The sequence below is a fragment of the Pseudonaja textilis genome, chromosome 4, assembly GCF_049901715.1.
Source record: "Pseudonaja textilis isolate UNSWEBS1 chromosome 4, rPseTex1.2, whole genome shotgun sequence".
Classification (NCBI taxonomy): domain Eukaryota; kingdom Metazoa; phylum Chordata; class Lepidosauria; order Squamata; family Elapidae; genus Pseudonaja; species Pseudonaja textilis.
Window position 1 is genome coordinate 19052884 of NC_141993.1, and position 13270 is coordinate 19066153.

Consider the following 13270-nt stretch of genomic DNA (forward strand, 5'->3'; position numbering starts at 1 on the left):
TTGCTGACCGCTCTCTCTGGCATGCGGATCAGCGTTTCTCTTATCGCCGACCGATCGCTCTCTCTGGCTGCAGATCGGCGGCTAGTGACTCAGCGGTTGCATGGTGCTTCTGGTAGCCATCCCATCCTCGTCGCCAGTGTTAAGTTTGGGAAAAGAGAGGCTGAACCAGAGCATGAGTGCAACAATACTTTATTATACAATAAAGGGCTGATCGTGCTTGCCACGCCTGGAACTGGCTCGCAGCAATCAGCAACTGGTTGGACCCCGCAGCCTGCTTTTATAGCCGGCTGCTGGGGGGAACCAGCCAATGAGGAAAGGGGGAGAACGCCCACTCAAAGTGAATGGATCTGAGTGAGAACTCCTAGAGTTCTCAGGACATAACAGTTGGGCTGCTGCGGGTTCGCAGGGGTTCAGGAGAGCCCCTAGTTAAGATTCTGTGCAGTTTGGAGAACCCCCCAAATTCCACTCCTGGCTGGCCCTCCTCTCCCCTCCCCTCCCCGGAGTCCCCATGTGGCCCATTTGGGATGCAGGTAAGTGCAGGTAAGTGCACAGAGGCTCAGGGAGGGTGAAAAACAGGCCTTCCAGAAGTTCAAGATGGCAGGAAATGGGCCCATTTCCAGCTTCCAGAGAGTTTTCGCCCTCCCGGAGGCTCGAGAAAAGCCTCCGCTGTGGCACAGGAGGCCAACTAGGCCACACCCATCCAGCAACCGGACAGAGAACCTTTGCTAAAAAATTTTGAAGCCCATCCCTGCTTACAATGATAGAAGTATCCCCATGGTCAGGTGATTCAAATTCAGATGCTTGGCAACTGACTCCTATTTATGACAGTTGCAGTGTCCCGAGAGCATAGCGACCACCTGACAAACAATGTCAATGGGAAGGCCAGATTCACTTAGCAGGTTTTGTGGCTGCCGGGTGGCCAGTTTACTAAGAAAGCCTATCTGTCTCTATAATTAGATTCATATCCCTTTCCTTTGCCTGGTATTTACTAGAAATGACTGTCTTCAGCAGACTCATAGCTGGGTGGGTATTTCCATACGTAGCAGATGTGTGTGCATTATGCAAGCCTGGGGTTCAATGGCCTGGAGAATTGGAGTGCCATAAACTAAGGCGGAGCAACAGATTTCATCCTCTTGCAAAGGGGCAGGAGAAGCTGGAGCAAAACCCAGTGACACACACTTAAATTCACAAAAGAAAGAAAAAAAAGGTACGGAGGTTCGTCTCTGAGGAGCCCTGAATTTTGGGATCTTCAGAATCAACATCTGTAGGATCCAGCTGTCCATGAATGAAAGAGAATCTCCTCCATTCTCTTCTCGGCTCCTCCATGAGCTGCGGTGGCACAGTGGTTGGAGGGCAGTACTGCAGGCTACTTCTGCTGCCTGCCGGCTGCCGGCAATTTGCCAGTTCGAATCTCACCAGGCTCAAAGTTGAACTCAGCCTTCCATCCTTCTGAGGTGGTAAAATGAGGACCCAGATTGTTGGGGGCAATAGGCTGACTCTGTAAATTACTTAGAGATGGTTGTAAAGCACTGTAAAGCAATATATATATATAAGTTTAAGTGCTCTTGTTATTCTTTCAGCATCTTCATAACTAAAGAATTTCACATGAAAGTTGGATTTGATGGTCTCTGGAAGACGATCCCATGTGCTGGATAACCCTGAGTAGATTCTCTTCCTTTCTTCTTATGAAGAAGGAGAGGGGCAGTTAGCCTGACTAATTTGGTTCTCAAGCATCTTAAAGAGATTTGGGGACAAATGAGGAACCTCAAACAGCTGCAAGAAGAGTTAGAAAAAAAAACTGCGAATCAGGATATTTTAAGGTAAACCTCAATGCTTGGCTAGGCTGAAGGGACTTTTAGCAAGAAGTAAAGCCATCCAGGATGGCTTGGTCTTGTGACCCTGGCCACGGGGACCACATGGCACGGATGCTGTGAAGCAGTGCAACTTTGTGCAACACAAGGCTGACTCTTCTGTTGCATTAATTGCACCCTAATGACACACTATTCAAGTATTGACCATAGCTCTGTCTGGTTCTCAGAAACGAAAAATCTGACTCATCCCATTTACTACGAGAAACACAGGGGGTAGTTGAAGCAAGAATATAGTTCCTGAAAATGATATTCACCTTACTATCTGAGCACCAACTATGGATGATCATGGTTTTTTTTTTTAATTTTAAAAAAGGAGGAACTCTCCTTTAGAGGAATCAAATGGTAGCAATAGCGGCAGAAGACTGGATAGAAAAGCTTAGCGTTTCAGAAATGTGAATATCTTGATTGAGATGGTTAAAATTGGGAATGTCAAGACTATAAAAGAGAGAGCCCTTTGGGGAAAATGAAGAAATTCCTGCTGGTTCTGTTCTTCTGCACTTTATTTGCTTTGGGGATCTATGCTTCTCATCCAGTGGTGGGATTTCAAATTTTTTCCTACTGGTTTTATGAGAGTGTGCTTTGTGTATGCGCATAGCACTCAAAAAACGCCTTCTGTGTCAGCACTAGTGAGGTGAGTCCTCTCCAGACTCCCTGATTGGTCCCCTTTCTTCCTCACTGTCCAATTCTGCTGCCATCCACATCAGATGCTGGTGAACCACAACAGATAGTATCAAGATCATGTGAATTATTAGTACTGCTTTATATGAGCTGATGTCGGCTAATACTCAGTATCATTGCCCTGTTGCCTATCATAAGTATTTTTCTGTTTCATATTGGTTGGTCAAGGTCTGGAGTGAAGAATACTTGAATGAAGAGGTGATTATTGTATAATCTCTCTCTCTCTCTCTCTCTCTCTTGCTCTTTCCCCTTCCCCACTCACAGTGTGGTTGTGTGTGTGTGTGAAAGTCTCAACATTTAACAAGAAGACTTGCACCCAACTATTTCTAGCTGGGCATCTTAGGAAACATCAGCTGAATACATCAAGTAGGCTAGGCATAGGGCTTATGCCAAGATCCTGCTTCTATTTGCTCACACTTTGCATGCTGACTGAAGAGTGTTTCAGTATTTTGATCATCATACAGATGAGATATTTGTTTGGTTTTAGGTTCTGCTGCACCTGGTAAAGGTTGGGAATTCACAGTACGAAATGAATTTTAATCTCAGCTAGACAATTTGTGCCCTATTGGTCATCATTTCAGAGATATTTCCTTACCTAGTGAAAAGGAATGACCATGGGTGGGCAAAAAAGCAGTGGGAGCCGGAACAACTTCCAACTTTCGGGCTTTTCCATTGAATTGTCATGTGAGAATCTGACAGGAAGCACCTGACCCTTCCCTTCCCTTCCGCATCCCATCCCATCCCATCAAGCAAGTAAGGAAAGAGAGCAAGGTGTGTGAGACTGGCTGGGAAACTGTCACGGAAAGCTGAAAATATGATCATATAACCCCAGCAGCAGCCCAGCTGCAGTCAGCAGCACTGAAACAGTCACAACTTTTCCAACTTCATTCTCTCAGGAATCATGAATCCTAGCTTTTGGAGACACTCTGTAAGTTAGTCCATTTGAGGCACCTTGGTTCAAAAATTGTTGCCATTCCCCCTTCCAACAGTCCAGGTACAAGTGTGAAAAGGACTATAGTTCCATGTTTTGCCTCACAAAAGTGATTGATTCTCATTTCAATCATTAATCTTCTAATCTTCATCACTTCTGGACCTGTTCAACCATTCCAGCTCTCAGTTCTGTATTGCTCCACAATTTAGAAAGCTTACACTAAAACACACATCCTCATATGCATTGAAATACACACATATATTTTTTTAAAAATCATGTTCTCCAGTGCAATTTCTCCTCAAATATATATTTGCAATATGGTTTACTGTCATAATAGCTTCAGATTATGGCATTTACATAGTCAAAATAACTGCTATGACTGCACAATCAAAGCCCTGCCCGTTTTTATATGCAGAGTGGAGTTTCAATCATGTGTCAAGAGTCTGAGCATATAACATGAACTGAAACATTTCTTCTATGAATAAATGAAGGCCTATAATTCAGAGTCAGCAAGTTCTATGCTTGGCGGAATATCAGAAGTTGTTATTCCACAATCAAGATGCTTTCTCCATCTACTGTGGCTTTGTCACCAGGACTGTCAGCTGTCCTCCAGGGATTGCAAGACAACTCTGTTGCGATGCTTTCTCTATGAGAAATTGAGACACATGAAATCATGTGCTTCACCACTGTCTCACAGTATTTGATTAGATGTGGCACTCAGACAAATGCCATGTGCAATTGAGACAGTTAGTGATGAGTTCTAAGAAAAAAAATTTTTTTTTCCAAGGAGTATCTGCAGGATATGGTGAATAAAAGTTAATATCGTGGCCATGATGGTGTAATTGCCACTCTGTGAGGTTTTCATATGCACTGCCTTTGCAACACACATCAGAATCAGGTGGAGCCTTGATTGTGCCATCCAGCCACAAACTTGAGGTTTTCTGACCACACCCTGCAACCTTCCTTGAGTTGAGCTTGAATAATACAAGGTCCAACTTTAAGTAAAATAAAATCTAAGATCCAGCAAAGTTGGTACTATCTGTGGAAGACATGGACTCCAAGAGGTTTTGTCTCAGGCTGTGGGGACCCTTAACAAAGTGTCATTCTACTTTGTTGAGGGTCCCACAGCAGGCGTGTGAGACATGGAGAGAGAAAGAAGCTTAAATCTTGCATGTGGTATTGAGGCTTGTGCCTCTACGTTCACTCCATGGATGAAATGGACGCCATGTTTTTTAAAAAAACTTTTTTTAAACTTTTTTTTTTTTAAAAAAATCTGGCTTTATTTCTGTAAGAGTTCCAGAAAAACTCAGCTCCAATTAAAAACTCCGAGACAGGCATCTTCTCGAAGTTTCCTTTTATTATACTGGCATATCTGGGAAAACCCAAATCTTTTTTTTTTTTTTTGCAATACATTTTTTATTTTTATATTTTAAAAAACATCCCTTTAGGTGAACAGTGCGGTTCCAGGTTTTTATATTTCAATACAAACGTGACCATAATTACATATTCAGTTTTCATATCCAAATTCATATTATTACTTATTTCATTTTTATTTAAATATTCCCATACATTGTTTTACAATATTGTCAATATTCTTGTTCAATTTCTATATTCATTACTCTCATTTTATCAAATTCCATTTCATATTACAGCTTATTTAGTTTTTTTAAATTATTCTCATGCCTTGTTTTACAATATTATCTATATTCTTATTCAATCTCTATATTAATTACACACATTTTCTTATATCTGTCACATCTGCAAGTTTTATCACATACTATTATTTCATTCCTTATTCAATAAAATTCATCTTAATTCTTATCATCCAAAAGGGAAAACCCAAATCTGAGAGTGCTGGGTTTTCCCTTAGTAATTCAAAAGTCCAAAACCAAACCCCTGGACCCATCAGTCCATTGCATGGTCCAATCACCATCCACCCCAGCTAGAGACCTCCCTTCAACCACTCCTCCTCCAGGTGCAGGAATAACATGACCTTGACTGAAGAGAAGAATGCTATTATGTCTAACTACCAACACTCTACCATTCTCCCCCTCCTATTTTCCCAGGCACAGGAATGTAACAGCGTGGAAGCTTCTGGTACTAATATGGCTTCCAGAGCGGATACCTACCTTGGATTGTTATTTAACTCAGTGTCGGATCACCTGGTCATCGCCAAAGTTATTTTTTTAAGAACAAGATTAAAGATGTTTCCAAATATTCCCTGGTCAGCAGTAGGATGACTCACAGGAGCCTGTAAAATTGCTTGTAACCGGCAGAAGCTTATGAAAGCAACCAAAGCAAATAGTGTAGTAATGCGTTAAAGTAAACTCTGCCAGCCGGTATATTGTGTAGTGGGACTGTCATCACGTATTTGCAATGAATCATTCACAAGGAAATTGCTGGACTTTTGAAATTTCTACTGACTTCTAGATGTTCTGTATGTCTAGCTATTTATTGTGTCCCTTTGAAAATCAATACTTATTGGATTCTTCTTTTGTTCTCTCTTTACTTACTTAATTGATATTTATTGATTGTACCCCTTCTGCCTGGTCCTATGGATGGGTGGATAGGAACTAGCCAGGAACTAGCCAGTCCCTTAGATAATGATCTGTTGGTCCTGAGCATTTAGAGTTCTGGGATGTTTTTCATGAAAGAACTCTCTGCCAATGAAGAGATCTAAGAATAAATGGAGGGGCCAAGGTTACCTATTTCCCATTAAATCATCATCATCACCATCATCATCATCATCAATCACCATTCTAGCCATTGTCTATCCACTGCGGCATGTTAACAACCAATTAGGGCCCTGAGCTTTCTTTGCCAACTGGGCCCCACAATACTTGCTGATGTCATTGATCCATCTTGCTTATGTCTCTTTCATGGACACTTTTTATCAAGTGGGCCCATGAAATAATAACAATAAATCTAAGTACATTTTAATGCAATATTTTTGGGGGCCAATGTTAAAATCACAAGATCTTGTGTGACAATTGTCATTTACTTGATAAATGTACTGCTCTAATACAGATTCTGGAATTTCTCTCCTGAAGGGCTTCTTACCTGAATAAATTTACCACTCATTAGATAAGAGTGCAGTATCTCTCTCTCTCTCTTTCTCTCTCTCTCTCTCTCTCTCTCAATAGCATCTAGACTTATATACTGTTTCATAGTGATTTACAGCCCTCTATAAGTGGTTTCCAGAGTCAGCATATTGCCCTCAACAATCTGGGTCCTTATTTTACCAACCGCAGAAGGATGGAAGGTTGAATCAACCTTGAGGTGATCGGGATCGAACTCCTGGCAGTCTGCAGAGTTTAGCCTGCAATAGTGCATTTAACCACTGTGCCACTACATCTCTCTCTCCATCCATCCATCCATCCATCCATCCATCCATCCATCTATCTTCAACCATTCATTACCTGACTGTTTATCATCTAGCTATTTTAAAAAATATATTTAAAAACATAAAAACCCTTAGTGGGAATTAATTAAAACTTTTCAACTTGATGTTATGAAAAGAGGTTTGCAGTGATTATCCCAGAGGTCTTATTCAGATTTGTGAAGAGTTAGGAATTAGCCAAGTTGCTAGTGTCCTTAAATTACTTACAGTTGCTGCACTGTTAAGTAATGGAACTGATTTTAAAAGGGGATTAATGGGTAAGGCTATGAATGGCTACCCAAATATCTCTGAGTACCAGTCACTTTCAGGGAAAGAATAAACCCCTGGCTACTAATTACAGCCAAGTATTGGGGGTCATTTTCTCCTATGGGTTCCCACAGATATTTCTGTAAAGAGAAAAATTGGATTAGGTAGGTCTTAACCCCACTATGTTCTTCTTAATGTCTAAAATACAACCCTGTAAAACCAGAATTACATCAATTTTCATTCTTTTAATTAATCCATGACTGTATTTGTATATCTTATCAGCCACAATGGTGTCACAGAATTATTTAAACTCTCTAAGTCTGTGCTCATTAATTTTGTTTAGTCAAAAGAAATTGCTCTGCTGAGTCAGCTTCCAAATGTCTTCCATGTCAAAGCAGCCCTAGATATCATTGCCCAATTCAAAGGTAACGTAGTCCAGAGGGTGAATGATGGGCAAAGGTTCATCAATGCACACTTATGCCTACTTAAGAAAAATCAATGAGGTATGTTTTGATCATACAGCTATTTTCCATAGGGAAAAGGCTCACGACAGAATCTATCTAAAGACTTTGTCTGAAGACGGCTTGCCTTCAGAAATTGTGGGTGCTTCCTTATTTGAGGTTTCTAAGAAGAGACAGGACAGTTACTTGTCTCAAATGGAGGCTCTCCTGCTTGATCAGGGGGTTGGACTAGAAGACCTCCAAGGTCCCTTCCAGCCCTCTTTGGATTGATTGACCGACTTTAGAACAGAGGTGTCCAACTTTGGCAACTTAAAGGCTTGTGGACTTCAACTGCCAGAATTCTGGGAATTAAAGTCTACAAGATCTTAATGTTGCCAAGGTTGGGCATCAGAGGTGGTATTCAGCAGGTTCTGACCAGTTCTGGAGAACCGGTAGCAGAAATTTTGAGTAGTTTGGAGAACCGGCAAATTCCACCTCTGACTGGAGATTTTACAGTATCCTTCCCCTGCCACGCCCACCAAGCCACACCCACAGAACCGGTAGTAAAAAAAATTGAATCCCACCACTGTTGGGCATCCCTTCTTTAGAACTTAATCTTACTTCCCAGTTCAGCTCTGTGTAAATGACATTCCCATTTCTTTTCAATTTTCTTTCTGCGTCATGGTCAGGAATGCATTCCTCTCCAAAACTTTGGAGAGACTCCTGACTCAGGAGTTCCAGAACTTCTAGAGTTGCAAATTTAAAGGAGGAAACTTGAAGAGCACTCATCAAAAAATAATTTTCAGGCAAGAGAGCAGCTTGTATCTACTAGGCTAAGCCACAAACTAGATATAATTGCTTCAGACTTCTGTCTTCAAATGCAGATTTCAGCTAATGGAACCATGCAAAGTAATCATCTGCTGCAGGAGATGCTCTTGGCCACCACACAACACCTGCCACAACACAGTGCTGGCATCTTGCAAAGCTGAGAAACTGCCTCTTACCTCTTCTTGTTAAATTAGCTTCTTTTCCATTCTCTTCTTTCTATAGCAGAGGTCTCCAAACTTGGCAACTTGAAGACTTGTGGACTTCAACTCCCAGAATGCTATGCTGGCTGGAGAATTCTGGGAGTTAAAGTCCACAAGTCTTAAAGTTGCCAAATTTGGGGACCCATGTTCTATAGCTTTAGTGCCAGTATGCATGTGTCCTTGTCTTCTATGCTTTGTATTTTCATGGATGAGGCTGCCTGCCACATACACATATGTCACAACCACATTTCACTTCTTAGGGAACCCTCCCCCCCCCCCAGAATGGAGGAATACACAGGAAAAAATATGAATGTCTTAGTAAGATACACCTGTCGCAGGGCAGAAAACAAGCACAGGATCTCTCTTTTCTCATCTTATTTTTAAATGAATGAAAATAGAAGAGATTCTAGCTTTCACATAGCACTGGCAGCTCTGGGAGCAATAAGCAACTAACAAAAGCATGTAGTTTTTCTGATGGTGAAAACAAAATGGAGGAACTCAAGTTTCGCAGAGCCTTGATCATTAATGGTGGTATGATAGAATTTGAGGCTGTAAACTGAGTAAGGACAAAGGGCCTAACATGGAAAAATGGAGACCTTTTTAAAAAAAAAAATCTCAAGAGCCATACTGATTGTTCCTTTAGATCAGGGGTCTCCAACCTTGGCAACTTTAAGACTTGTGGAAAGCTGTCTGAGGAATTCTGGGAGTTGAAGTCCACAAGTCTTAAAGTTGCCAAGGTTGGAGACCCCTGCCTTAGATATCTGAGGTTATGAACCTCTGAGCACCTACTTGTATATACATTTACTCTGCCACACAAAGGCACTTAGCTCATTCCTAGCAACCTAGGAATCAAGGTTACATTAGAAAACAGGTTTTCCACTAGTAGCAGGAAACCAGCAATCTGATCCTTCCAATCAACTGCTGTCAGCTCTCTGGTGACTAGTCGGCTGTTTTGCTTCTGACAATCAATGACAGCAGGAAATTAGTACAACAGGGTGGAGTCATCTCTGGGAGTGCCACACAGAATACTTTTCATAACCAAGAATGTCCTTTGGTGTCTGTTTGTCTATCTACATCAGGGGTCCCCAAACTTAGCCGGCTGAGGAATTCTGGGAGTTGAAGTCCACAAGTCTTAAAGTTGCCAAGTTTGGAGATCCCTGATCTACATGCTAAACTTTTTTTTTTTTTAACAATTGATGATTCTTCCCTCCCATAATTTCAATGCAGGTTTTAAAACCTGAAATAAGCTCAGCTACAAAATGGTTGCTGGTTTTAAGACATAGAGATCCTGACAGGGCAGGTTCATTAAGATGATACTCGATTTCTTGGTCTTTTAAAAGTCAATATGTTGCCAATCTAGCGACCACCTGTGTTGTCTTGGTAAAGATGAAATCCTCTGTTGCTGCAGAAAGTGTCAAGAACTAAATCCAAAGTCAGGTTTGTTGGATTTGATTCTGATAACTGTTTTTAACAGATTAACAGAGTTGGAAGGGACCTTGTAGGTCATCCAGCCCAACCCCCTGCCCAAGCAAGAAACCCTACACCATTTCTGACAAATGGCAGTCCAATCTCTTCTTGAAAGCCTCCAGTGATGAAGCTCCCACAACTTCCGAAGGCAATTTTTGTTCCGTTGGTTGATTGTTCTCACTGTCAGAAAGTTTCTCCTTATTTCCAGGTTAAATCTCTCCTTGTTCAGTTTCCATCCATTATTCCTTGTCTGTCCTACAGGTGCTTTAGAAAATAGCTTGACCCCTTCCTCTCTGTGGCAGCCCTTCAAATATTGGAAGACCTCTATCATGTCTCCCCTGGTCCTTCTCTTCACTAGACTAGCCAGGCCCAGTTCCTGTAACTATTTTTCATATGTTTTAGTCTCCAGTCCCTAATCATCACTGTTGAATCAGTGTATTTCCTTTAATGAGCATCCGGGTGACCAACTAGAAGGAGAGGAATAACACGGGGGAAGGAAGGAAAATTGGGTATTTAAAAGAAAGCATGGCTGGTTAAAACATACCAAAATCCATGCTATGTCCAAATCATCCATAAAGAACCACTGTGGCTAGAATGCAGTATTGTAGGCTAACTCTGCTCACAGCCTGGAGTTTGATCCTAAACAACTCAAGGCTGACTCAGCCTTCCATCCTTCCAAGGTCACTAAAATGAGGACCCAGGTTGTTGGGGGCAATGTAAACCATTTGGAGACTGCTGTAAACCACTATAAAGCAGTATATAAGTCTTAAGTTTTATTAGTGCTAACATAGACGAGCATCACTGTACATTTCCCCTTCTTTGCTAGCACCGATTTCCCAATATTGCCAATATGGTGCAGGGTCTTTTCCCCAACACAGTTTCTCTCACTCTCACCCCAATGGGGGCCAGAGTTCACCAGATCTTCCTATTACCTATCTCTTCCCACTTATGACTATAACCATGCTTGTATCTTTACAATTTATATTGTTTTGTTTCCTAGTATGATTTGATTCCTTATTAGTAACCTATGACTATCTTTACAATTTATATTGTTTTATTTGTTTCCTAGTATGATTGGATTGTTTATTAATAACCTATGACTGTCACTAAGTGTTGTATCTTGTGATTCTTGATGAATGCATTTTATTTTTCATATGTACATTTAGAGCATATGCACTAAAGACAAATCTCTTGTGTGTCCAATCAACTTGACCAATGAAGAATTCTATTCTATTCTATTCTATTCTATTCTATTCTATTCTATTCTATTCTGTTCGATTCTATTCTATTCTATCATCTGCAGAAAGAAGAGGCCCCATTATAGTCCCAACTTCCTCCCCTTTCTAAGTTATGAGAAGAGGAAGGATGGTCAGCAACCATGATCCTTGCATCCAAACTGAAAACCGGTTTGCATATTTTCTGATATTTTCGGACCTTGATTCTTTAAATCAAGAGACAAAATCCAACCACCTTTGAAAGAGACATCATGGGATTGTTTATAACCCATATAACAATGCAGCATCTTCACTGTAGACCTTCCAGTAACTTTTTGCTGCAGGTCTCTTGCACTGTTTTAATTCATTCTGGGCAATTTGCCTCAGAGCTCAAGGAAGAACTAGAAGGGACATCGACCTATTTTTATTAAATATGTTGCCTGAGCTCAGAGAGATTTCTTCATGTGTCCTAAATCCTGCCTTTTCATTATCCAGCTGTGTATAAAGCTGTTTTTTTAAATAATTCTAGACACTCTTAAAGAAACTTAGCTCCTTATTTCGACACACCTCCATAGTTACCGTGAGCCAAAGGAGGGGGTGTTTTATTGCAGTGAAGCCACACAGCTGAGCCGAGAGTCAGGAGATATTAGCCACTCCCACCAATAAACCACTCTGAGGAAATTAGTCACTGGAACGTCTCTGCAGGTGGAGTGTGGTGAATAGGTCCCTTCACGTGAGTCTTTCCCTGCCAACTCCCTCAGGGTGGGTGTTTGTGATACCAGTCTGTGCACAATCCACAATAGCAGATCAACACTCAAGAGATCACGGCTTTTATTGCAGGCCCCTTGCCTTGCTTTCTCCTCGTTTACTCACAGTACAGGTAGCCCTCGACTTACCACCACAAATGAGTCCAGAATTTATGTCTCTCAGTGAGACATTTGTAAACGGAGTTTTGCCCAGTGGTGGACTGCTGGGGGTTCGCTGGGGTTCAGGAGGTCCCAAAGATTGGAGAACTCCAAGGGTGGGATTCTACCAGTTCGGACTGGTTCGATAGAACCGGTTGTTATGACTCTGTGCAGTTCAGAGAATCGGCAAATCGTGCCACTGGCTGGCCCCTCCCCTCCCCTCCTGTTAGATTTCTTGCTTTCTAGTTAATCTAAATCATTGTTGTACTGCTTTGCCTTCACCCAAAAGGCTTCCCTGAGGCCCAGTCAGGCGTGGTATTCAGGGGATTGGAGGATGAGGGAGAAGAGACCTGAGAGCAGAGCCGAACCTTCCTTTGGACTGAAGCTTCTATTTTTCAGTGCAGACTCAGGCAGCAGATTGCAGAAAGATAGGTCTCTGAGTGAATCTGTGATACTGCAAGCAACTCTATCTGATTTGCCCGATTTTGGGTAAAAGCTGCTCTCTTTTTTTAATAAAAAATTCAATATTTACACAAATATTTACAATATTTACATACAAGCCATGCCCAGTCGGTCACATGACCACCAAGCCACACCCAGTCAGCAAGCCCCAGTTTATGACTTTTCGTGCGATCTTTTGTTAAGTGAACCATGGCAGTTGTTAAATTAGCAAACCGGTCGTTAAGTGAATCTGGCTTCTCCACTGACTTTGCTTGTCAGAAGGTCCCCGGGACACTGCAACCATCATAAATATGAACCGGTTGTTATCCGAATGTAAATCACGTGCCCATGGGGATGCTGCAAATGTTATAATTGTGAAAAATGGCCATAAGTTACTTTTTTTCAGGGCTGTTGTGATTTCAAACAGTCACTAAATGAACTATTGTAAGTCGAGGACTCCCTGTATTTGGTGAGAAGAACTATAGCTTGGAGCACAGGGTTTGAACTCTCATTTTTACGTCCCCAGTGGTCAAGATTTTTAAATAACTGGGCCTTATCTTGGACTATGACTCGAATAAATACCCCACTCGGAAATGCCAAAAGGTTGAGAATGATGGGAGTTGTAGTCTAAGGCTCTTCAGGAATACAG

General features: G+C 41.6%; 1 long non-coding RNA gene across 1 annotated transcript; it reads left to right on the forward strand.

Moving 5' to 3' along the window:
- Window positions 1–1097: 1097 nt before the first annotated feature.
- On the forward strand, window positions 1098–11446 carry LOC148125763 (uncharacterized). Its single transcript, XR_015743684.1, has 3 exons — window positions 1098–1207; window positions 1581–1820; window positions 11365–11446. It is a non-coding gene; the product is annotated as an uncharacterized LOC148125763 (long non-coding RNA).
- The last annotated feature ends 1824 nt before the right edge of the window (window positions 11447–13270 follow it).